Genomic DNA, 10,341 nt, shown 5'->3' with positions numbered 1-10,341 from the left:
TAATTGATAAGCATGTTAAGGCATGACCACCACATTAATGCCATTTTAAAGCTTGATAACAAATAATGCATATAGGAGAACAATATGATTACTTGAGGGTACATTAAATGTATGACATGCATGTAGGACTCATTGTGGGGATGCAATGAGTTGCATGGATATGCCTTCGTGCGTGAAGGAATCACAATTCTCACAAACTAAATTATGATAAAAACAAAGAGAAAATTGCCATGTATGTGGGAGAATATGTGGTGTATTTAGCTTAGGTTAGAATACCGTAGAGGTCAAATATTAAATGCATTTTGAAGTGAGTATACATATATAAAAGAGGAAATGTTATACTCTAGCAAGGTAACTCACAAATAAAAAGAGGAAAAATATCAATTGGTTCATGAGTAAAAATCAAAAGGGAAATTATACGCCTCACTAAATGTTGGGGGTTAAATAGGTGTTTTCCACCCTAGAATAAGTTCTAAGGTATTATGAAATGGTAAAGGTTCCCATGAAATAGTGTTGAGAATGTAAGAACATGTTATAGTATAATACAATGTAATTGTACAAATTGTCTTTCAATTTAATCCTTTGATTAATGCATCTATATACAATGCGTTTTGGAATGTGATTTGTTGTTTGGTTGGAAGAAAGTGTGATTGAGGGGAACCTAACTTTAACAGGTTATTATATACCATGACATATGCATCTTTCATTGGATATGCATAGGTGGACCTATACGTGTCCTTGAGTACAACAATGTATAAACCATGGTAGTTAATAAGAAGCACAAATTATATGTTAAGGACCACTCGGTCAATTAAATGGTATCCAACAATCTATTCAAATAGACTAATATCATACCAATTGAAATGCATATTTTGTACCAAGCAATTTTGGGAGGTTATCTTGTTAGATTGCATTGATAATGTGTCTGGGTTGAATAGGACAACATAGGAAATGTTGCATAAACCATGCAGGAAATCATAAAATTGATAATTGATCTCTTGTTTAAGGGTGATTTAATGTTAAAGAGGAAGTGTTAACATGCAAATACCCTGAGATAATAGTACCTACAACCTAAAAGGGTGTAGAATTGGAAGAATTAAAACTTTCATTTATAACTCATGAAGGGGAGTTGAGATTATATCTACACGAAATTATGCATGGCCAACAAGATGTTGAGGTATAAAAAGGGCAATAATCAATCACACGACAAAAATGGTTAAGTATGGAATAGTGTTAAGTACTGAAAAAATATATATATATATATATATATATATATCTTGGTTAAAGAGAAGCTAAGAAGTTTGTTAAACTTCAAATATTTATGATAGACTCAATATCATAGTTAATATTCCGCTTTATGGTTAAGCGGAAGGTATATTCCGTTGTTGTTAAAACTTGGTACAGGTGACAGATTTAATCCCAAAACTAAAAGTTATGATGAAATTATAGCATGCATAATTACATTTATGATACTATTATGATGATATTGTCTCGCAAACACATGAAACAAGAAAATGATTTGCGAAATAAAAGCACTTGAATAATATGACATAAAACTTTCATTGGTTGCAAAAATGGAACAGGTTCATGAAATTCCTTATAAGCTGAGCACAGTTTGTTCCACTTACTTAAAGTTAAAGAATGAATTTTTGCCATAATACTAATATGCTTGAAAACATGTGGATGAAATATATGTCATGTAGGGGATGCTATGGACATTGGTATGATGTACCAGTGGTACAGTGGCACTAGGTACATACGATATTTATGATACTAGTACGAATACATGTATTGCATAAATATAACATGTTTTGTGGTGTGTGTGTAATACACACTATGTGCAGGTATGCATGAAGACACTCGATGGTTTTCTAGCACAGCAACCGACCTGGAGTGAGTACAAAAGCAAGAAGCTAAGAAGTGTCTAAAGGATAAGTAACAATGGTATATTTTCAGTTATATGCATATATGATGTTGATGAGTACATAGAATTATGATGGTTATGTGTGATCTAACATGTTGTGATATTTTATGCATATTGATTTGGAAAATATTCTAGTTGACTTGTTGCATGCAGAGAAACTACAGGAAGTAAGTGTTCAGAAATAACAAAAAGGCTTGGAAGAATGCAGGGGAAGAGAATACATTTCTTCAATTAAAATAAATGACAGGAAATATAAACCGTAGCTACTTTAGTAGTATTGGGTATCAAATTATGATATTAATTGTGGTAAACAAAGTTGAATTTATGCATCTAAAATTTCTTACAAAATTGTTTGAAACCAATGTTACAGGTAGCTATGGAAGGAGATGTGTTGGGAACACTCCTTGTAACAGATATATATCGATAGATTTGCATCATATGGCAAGCCCATGAAAGCTATGGATTCAGAATCCAGTTACCTGTGAACGAGGACATGATGCAGTAATACACCGAGAACGATATAAAATTTAAGGGGGGGAGTATGTAATACCCCTCCCTTGTGTGTTAAACTATTGCAAACCTAAGCTGACGAAAGCTAGGTATGATGTGTAATATGAAAAGCAAATACATTATTAAATAATTAATAAATTGATCACTTGGAAAAGCGAGACACCAAGAGATGAGATTCTTGCCAAATCCCATTGAGGAATGGGATAGGATAAATATTTCATGATAAAGCTTCTAGATGTGATTTTAGATAAGCTAGATGGATTGGAGATAAATATCCATCAGATGGATTGGAGATAAATATCGATCAAGAAAAAACATAAAAGCTTTGCGGGAGATAAAGGTAAGCTTTAATGAGGAAAATCCTCGCGGGAGATAAAGGTGAGTTTTTCCGAAAAAGGCTTAGGCAATTGGATGAAAAATCCACCTAAAAGCGGGACGCCGCTAAAGGAAACTATATCATGAAAGAGGGTATTAAATACCCATTGCATAGATCAATTGGAGGTAGTTAATCCACGGAAAGAACCTCGACTCAGGGAGAATTAGAGGTGATTCATGGTTAGGTGGTGGTGCTCCGCTCTCCAAGTGATGTTTTCTCTCTCTTATGATAGACTTGTCAGATCCCATTGCATGGGATGTACTGTATGTTGTTCCTTACCTTGTATACTATTGAAATTCTTCTAACATATATGTTTATCTATATGTATTATCTTTGTATAGGAGAATGGTTGAATAAGGTTGCAGATATAACTATATATGATAAATGATTTTAGTTGTAAGTCTGAAATTGTAGAACCTGTGGTTTGGGCTATCTAATCTATGCATTATCCACTATAATATGAATTGCATCCATTGAGGCATTCTAGTTCTTTATTCATATTGCATAAGTGATATGTCAATGGTGTTATCTGTATTCATGTAAATGATTTCATTCTTATACATGTTACTTTTATTGCCTCCAAAAGTAGAGTTGGTGGTAAAAGCATAGTAAGTGGTTGGTATTGCTCAGGCTAGGGAGATATCATCCTCGTTATAGAATCTGAATGAGACCCTTATGCATAAGTAGAACTACATGGACTAAATTTTCTTAAGAGATGTACATGTATGGTTGCGTGAGATATCCAGTGAATCTAAACTTGATCATCAATATGTTTAGTGAAGGAACGTAGTATGCATTTAACGTTATATAATGTCTCTAGTTTAATATGGAAGATATTTGTGTATAAGACATAGATTCATACGGATTATCTATAGCATGCTTACTCGATGAGGCTATTTTAACCATTCTTCCTGTTGCATAAAGTTATATCAGTAACACTTTTGACTATGTCTATAAAACTGTGATCCTAATGCATGACCATGCTAACCGTAATAGACTTAAGTTATGTGTCCATTAATGTTGGTGGGGATTAAACCAATGAATGTATGGGTTACCTGCCATGACTAGTTCTTTTCCATAATTTGTATATTGTGCTTAATGATTGATATGATGAGTAAGTTGTATGATGAACCTAAAGTTGCCATCCTAGATCCAGTAAAGCATACAAGGTGTATGCGGTACTATTGGTTCCATATCTTGATATTGTTTAACTATCAAGAAAATGAGTGTAGTGAAAAAAAATAATACTTGTTCATGCAAGGAATAAAAATATTACTTGAGATGATGGTCAAATCTTAACTCTAAAAAGAAAAATTTACCAGGAAGGGAGCCTAGTAGCCAATTCTCAGGGTAGGCTCAAGAGGTAAGGTACATTATATTAGTCGTTATAGGAATATTATTTGATCTTAATAATCATTATTAAAATATTAATTTTCATAAACTAGTCGTTATATGATCTTTTGGTCTCTACATCACCCCTTATTTAAGCCTCGTCTGGTCTTGATGATGTACCACTAGTCGTTATAGGAATATTATCTGATCTTAATAATCGTTATTAAAATGATGAACCACACTAGCTAGTTCAAAAAGTGTCAGCAAAATTTTCTCCTATGTGATTTCTACCGAAAAGACTCTTCTTAATTTCAAAAATATATCTAAATTTGTTAAAAATCATATTCCAATATTTTTATTTACTAAAAATTTAATTTATTCTACTTTAACATATATGTACTATAAATTAAAAACAAAATAAAATTTTAAATATCTATATTTTTCAGATTTTACAAATAAATATTATTTGTATGGGAGCCTTGAATGAAAATAAATACCTTGCCAACTCTAACACATCAACCTTCTTTGGTTTCTACATTAATTCAAGTGGACTTGAGGTTATTCAATTTCGATTAAAAAAAATAACAAAAAATTTTGGCTCGACATATTTAATTACAACCTCTCGGGGGTTTGAATCTGATTGAGCTTGGAAATCTAAGCTTACAAAACTCTTCCTCTATGTGAACACCTTTTCGGTGCCACTCCTTCATGGCTTCACAATCTAAGAAATCTAAAGTTGTGGAATGTTTCATTCAATGACTTGACCAGAAAAACCCAAAAAGAATTCAAAAACCTAGTCTCAATCATGCATCTGAATCTATTCCGTCACAGGCTCCAAGGCAGAATTGTTGACACCATTAGCCACCTACTAGACCTCGTGTTGCTAAATCTCTAGGACAACAATGCCATGACTTTGATTCCCCACATCCTCACTAGAAATGGAAAGTTGTTGGCCCTTGACAACTCATCTGATAAGCTCATGGGCATCATGCCGTAGAATTTCTACATTGGTTTGAAGCTTCAGAGCCTCATTCTACTCAGAAATTTATTCTTTGGACCCATTCCGAAAATCTTGCGGTACTGCAATTTTTTCACATACCTTCATATGGGAAATAATTATCTCAATGGTTTGAATTCCTATTTCGCTCCTAAAATTTCCTTCATTTTGCCGCATCTAGCTCCAACACAATTATATAATGGAATGCCTCATGGCGGAGGGTATCAAATTCTCCCTAATGTTATCTCAGCTACTCATATACAATAATATGATCATCAAGATGCTTCCTCAGACTATAGGTAATTTTGCAGGTCTAACAAAGTTTGGTCACAGGAAATGTTCCTGCTGAGACTAAGGCAGTGAAACAACTGAGCAATTGGATTTCAGTAATATCAAATTCTCAAAGAAAATCCCAAATGGGATAAGCGAATGTAAGTTTTATCCTCCATACAATTGAGCATGACTAATTTGAGTGGCCCAATTCCTTTGACAATCATCCATTTGGGCATCCCTAATATTTGAACATCCCACAATCATTTTTATGGAAACATTCCTATAGAATTATAGTAGTAGATGTTGAGCTTGAATGTTGTGGATTTATGCTAAAATACTCCATATGATGTTGTACCCAATGGTGGCCAGTGCACTTTCTTCATGTTGACACACACCTAACTAAAAAGCCAAATGTTATATCATGAACATGGGAGTAGTTTTATTGAAGTCATATATGCAATACCCCACAACTTATTAAAATAAACTTAAATTGTATACAGTAACACCTTTGATGAAGCTTTTACCACAACATGAATACTGAGATTGGAAAGACAGACCGGAGAATGATGCAAATTAAGGGCAATGTTTCGCATTTTAAAAGATGATTCCAAATTTTTATTTATACACAACATTTAAGTAAGATATTAGCTATTATTTGTTGACAACTCAAATGTAGTTAATGCACAGGCTCGACTTCTCAAAACAAGATCAATCTGAAGGAAAATTCTTAACAACAAGTCACTAAGATAATCATTAGATGATGGCTTAGTGCATGTACAGTCATACAATATTTTCACTTTTTTCATATATCTCCATAACGACATGGAGTGAGGATGACAAGGATGACAATACTTCGCTGGCGACTGAAAGTACAATCCCCCCAAATTCAACCTCATACGATACGATACGATACAATATCTCCGTATACATGGATTTGAATTTTGAAAACTTGCTGTTATCACTCATATTTTCCTTAGAAGTTATGGGAAGAAGGAAAGGGGTCTGAGGTAACCACAAACCAATCTTTTAAGTACAAAATCTAGCTAATCTGTACTCAAAGAGGGCTCTCTCTTTATAATTTAGTTTTTTTTTGGTGTGATATTAGTCTAGTTATTAATGTTCAAGGTTGTTTCATTTGAGAGTGGTGGAATTTTGAAACAAATGGGAAAACTAGGCTTCAGGCCATTGGGCTATGGAGTCAATAAGGGATAATTCACTATATTAAGTCAAATTGTTGAGGTATGAGTCCAACAAGAAGGATAATAGAGTAAAAACAAATTCAGGGCTTGAATGGATGATTTTTCTGCTCGAAACAAGAAGGCAATCAAGAATCCTCAAGTTAGGATTAGAAAGAAGAAGGGAAGATAGGTCAACTAGCATAAGGCAATTAAGAATCCTACACTAGGGACTTATTAGAAAAAACTACATGGACAGAGGAGCAATTAAGAATTCCTTTATCGAAATAGTTTAGAAGAAAACATGTAAATGGCATACTGTTGATAACAGAGAGCAATGAAGCTAATTCTGATATACTTTGACTATTTTACCATTTATATTAAAGATGCATGAAACATTGAAACATGTAGAAAACACATAAATCACAAGGATAGAATACTTATTTGCGATTAGACTGCACATGAATATGATGAAATGTCCTCAACTTTTATTCCTCCTCCAGCAAAAATCCAAACTTGAGTACAAAAGCTTTCCCCGATCGATAGTATAGAGTTACAGAAATGTTATAGAATCCACTTCTAATACTTCGAATGGAGAAGTATTTATACAAAAATTATATCAAAATATCTCATAACTAAATGAGATTTATTCTAGGAAATACAAATATCTTTTACAACAATATAGAGACAGATGGTCTAAAATATAGAGACAGATGGTAAACAGATTGTTGCTGTCCCTTGATTTGTTGAAGGAGCTGGAGGTTGAAACTCAATTTTGGCTCTCGTTGTTGCTCTGGTAATTGTGTGCTGGATCTTGATTGACTTTTCCCTACTGATACTCTTTCACCTGTTTCTGATACACTTTACCTGTCCACCAGCTTTCATCCTTTTTACCAAACTTTATTGTGGTAAATATTTCTATTTACCTTGTTGTTACCATAGTAATTTAAAGGATGTCTGTCATGTTAGTCCACCATTCTTCCTTTGGTATTTTCATCCTTATCAACTTCCTGTAAATTTCATCAGCCTCAGTATATTTCACAAAATTAGGCTGGACTGTGAATAAGTGCTTTACTTCATGTTCAATGAAGAAGAGGTTCTCTAAACCATCGTAAAGCACTTTTCCTGTGGGTAGTGCCTTTGCTGAGGATGAACTAGCTTGAATTTCAGCTTGCTGATGTAGTTTGTTGATGTAGTCTATCTGAACCATTAGCCTATCATTGATGACTAAAGGGCTTGGGAGTCCTTTACTCCTTAAGATGTCAAACTTTCTCATGAACTCATCTATGTCTTCCTGCATACTTTGACATCTTTGCTCCAGGCCTTGCATTAAGTTCCTTTTTTTCATAACTTTCTTCAATTCGAGGATAGTAGCAGTCCTATCCTCAATGTCCAGTTGCTCCAATTGTTGCCTGCTTTTACTGTTTAGAAAATTTATTAACTGGACTGCCTCTTCAGGCTTTCCACCTAGTTCTTCTCTGGTCTTCTGAATTGCCTCAAGAGCAAGCTTAACCAAATCAATTTGTTCAAAAATAATTTGAATGGATGACCAAATATCATTGATGGAATCAATGATATTGGTCCACAATATTTTCCTGATCTCTGCTAAAGGCCTGTCAAATGTCAGGTCCTTCTCTAATGTCTTGATTTGTTTAGCCATGCCTTTGTTTTTTCTTTTCTCCTCTGCATAATTGATCTTTGAAAGATCATACTTTTGCTCCAAGGTAGTAAATTTTTCTTTTACCTTCTGTAGCTCTATTACTTGGAGCTTCATTTCTTCCATTGACTTAATTAAGTCCTCTATGCTCTGTGTTGATGTACCTGCCTGTGTTGTACCTGTTGCTTCCACTGGTGTGGTTGTTGCCAAAGGAATGCTTGGTGCTAAAATAGTTGCCATAGTGGAAGGGACTGCTGTGGAAACTATTGGCACTACAGTTTGAGGCTCGGAGGTTGATTCACTTTTCCCTAACTGCAACGATTTCTCTAATTCCTGCTCAGTTTCCTTTAATTTCTCATTCAACTTAAGGACCAAGTCCATAAGTTCCTCATCATTCTTTTTCTCAATAACCTCAACAGTTTGAGGGTGTATGAGGGGTGGCAATTTCAGTTGTTTTCTAAGTGCAACTATATCTTCATTTTTCTTCTTGATTAAGCTTTCTGCTACCTTAACATCCTTTGGGTCATGACCCAACTCAATTACTAATTCTTCCAATGATTTTATTCTATTATCTTTAGCTTGTGATGAGGCTTTTTCCAGCTGCAATTGAGCTATAGTGTTGCTCAATGAATTTTGCAACCTATGAGCCATCATTGCTTTGCTGGTCAGTGTTGAGTAGACCATCTCACCCGTTTGCTTATGAAGCTCAATCTGGTCGATTGGGTGGATGTCCTTAGCTAAAACTTCAAAATCAGTTTTAAGATAATCAGCCAAGGATTTTGGCTGCTGCACTGTGGGATTCAGGAAACTCATCTGCATTTTACCCTCTTTGATGTCAAAGGCTAACATCAGTCTGGTCTGGTTTGTGGGGGCCATTTTTAAGTATTGAGCATAGGCTTGGGCCTTTAGTTGCTCATTCTTTGTTTTGATTTCCTTGTATTTCCCCTTTACATCTATGATCTTCTCTGAAGAAGACCTGAAAGATGATACTTCTGTGTTGGATTGCCTTTCCAGTACCTGCCTATGTGAACTAAAGGGTGTCCCACCTGTTGGGGAAGTCTGTAAGTTGTCTGTTGCTTCCCTCCTTATGCTCTATGTAGTCTCTCCAATGAATTCCTCCTCTGATTAAGGATCAACCTTTGCCTTTTAGCAAAGGGTTGACCTGTGGGTCTCTTAGAAGGGGTAGCTACTTCCCTTTCTCTTTTCAAGTTCCTTTCCTCATTCAGAGGAGTCTGTAGCACTAGAGGATAACCCATGTTTGTTTGAGTTGGTAGTGGCTGTGGTGGAGTCAATTCTTCCAAGATCTCAGGCTACTCTGATTCCTCTAGTTGTTCTATTGTTTTTGGTTGTTCTCATGTAGGGGCACTTGTTCCTGAGTTTGCCTTTGTGAAGGCTCTGTTATGGGAGCACTAGGTTTTGGTGTTGGCCTTTGGGGAGACTCTGCAGGTACCTGTACAAAAGAGTCCAGGTCATGTCTCTTCTCTAAATCTTTCATCACATTTTCAACTTCAAGCTCATCACTATCTTGTTATATCAATGTCCCTTCCCTCCATTCATTTAAATTGGCATATTGTTCTATTTCAAGAATTCTGTGATGGAGGTAGGGTGACAATTTGTGTTTCATCCTCCTATCACAGATGAAACTGTGAGGATCATATGGCCAGATAAAACTCTTTTTCAATCTCATTCTCTCAAGGATTTCTTCTGCTTCTTGCCCTGCTTTCCTGTTGTTGCACACAAATGGGCCTAAGTGGTCTTTGATCCTCAGCTGGGCTTTCTTTTTTGCTTTCATGAAGTGGATTTGATCAGAGTTGATTATTTTCCTATAGTACTCCAAGGCAAATAATCTCATGGGGACATATTTGGGCAATTTGAATGGAGGCAGTTCACACCCATAAACTCTAATCTCAGTATGGTTCTTGTATAAGTACCAGTCACCAATCCTGTACTGCTTGGATAATTGAAGGATTCTTTTGATGTCATCACTAATTCTAGGAGGGGGACATCCTATCAGCATGGTAGTTATAGGATGGACAAATTGATCAATGAAATCTATATATGAATAAGGAGAAGAGGGCGAGTAGTGAAAAATAGAGG

Source organism: Pinus tabuliformis, chromosome 7 (genome assembly GCF_031772625.1).
Source record: "Pinus tabuliformis cultivar Carrire ecotype Pingquan chromosome 7, CPIR1, whole genome shotgun sequence".
NCBI lineage: Eukaryota > Viridiplantae > Streptophyta > Pinopsida > Pinales > Pinaceae > Pinus > Pinus tabuliformis.
Note: the sequence above shows the minus strand (reverse complement) of the source record.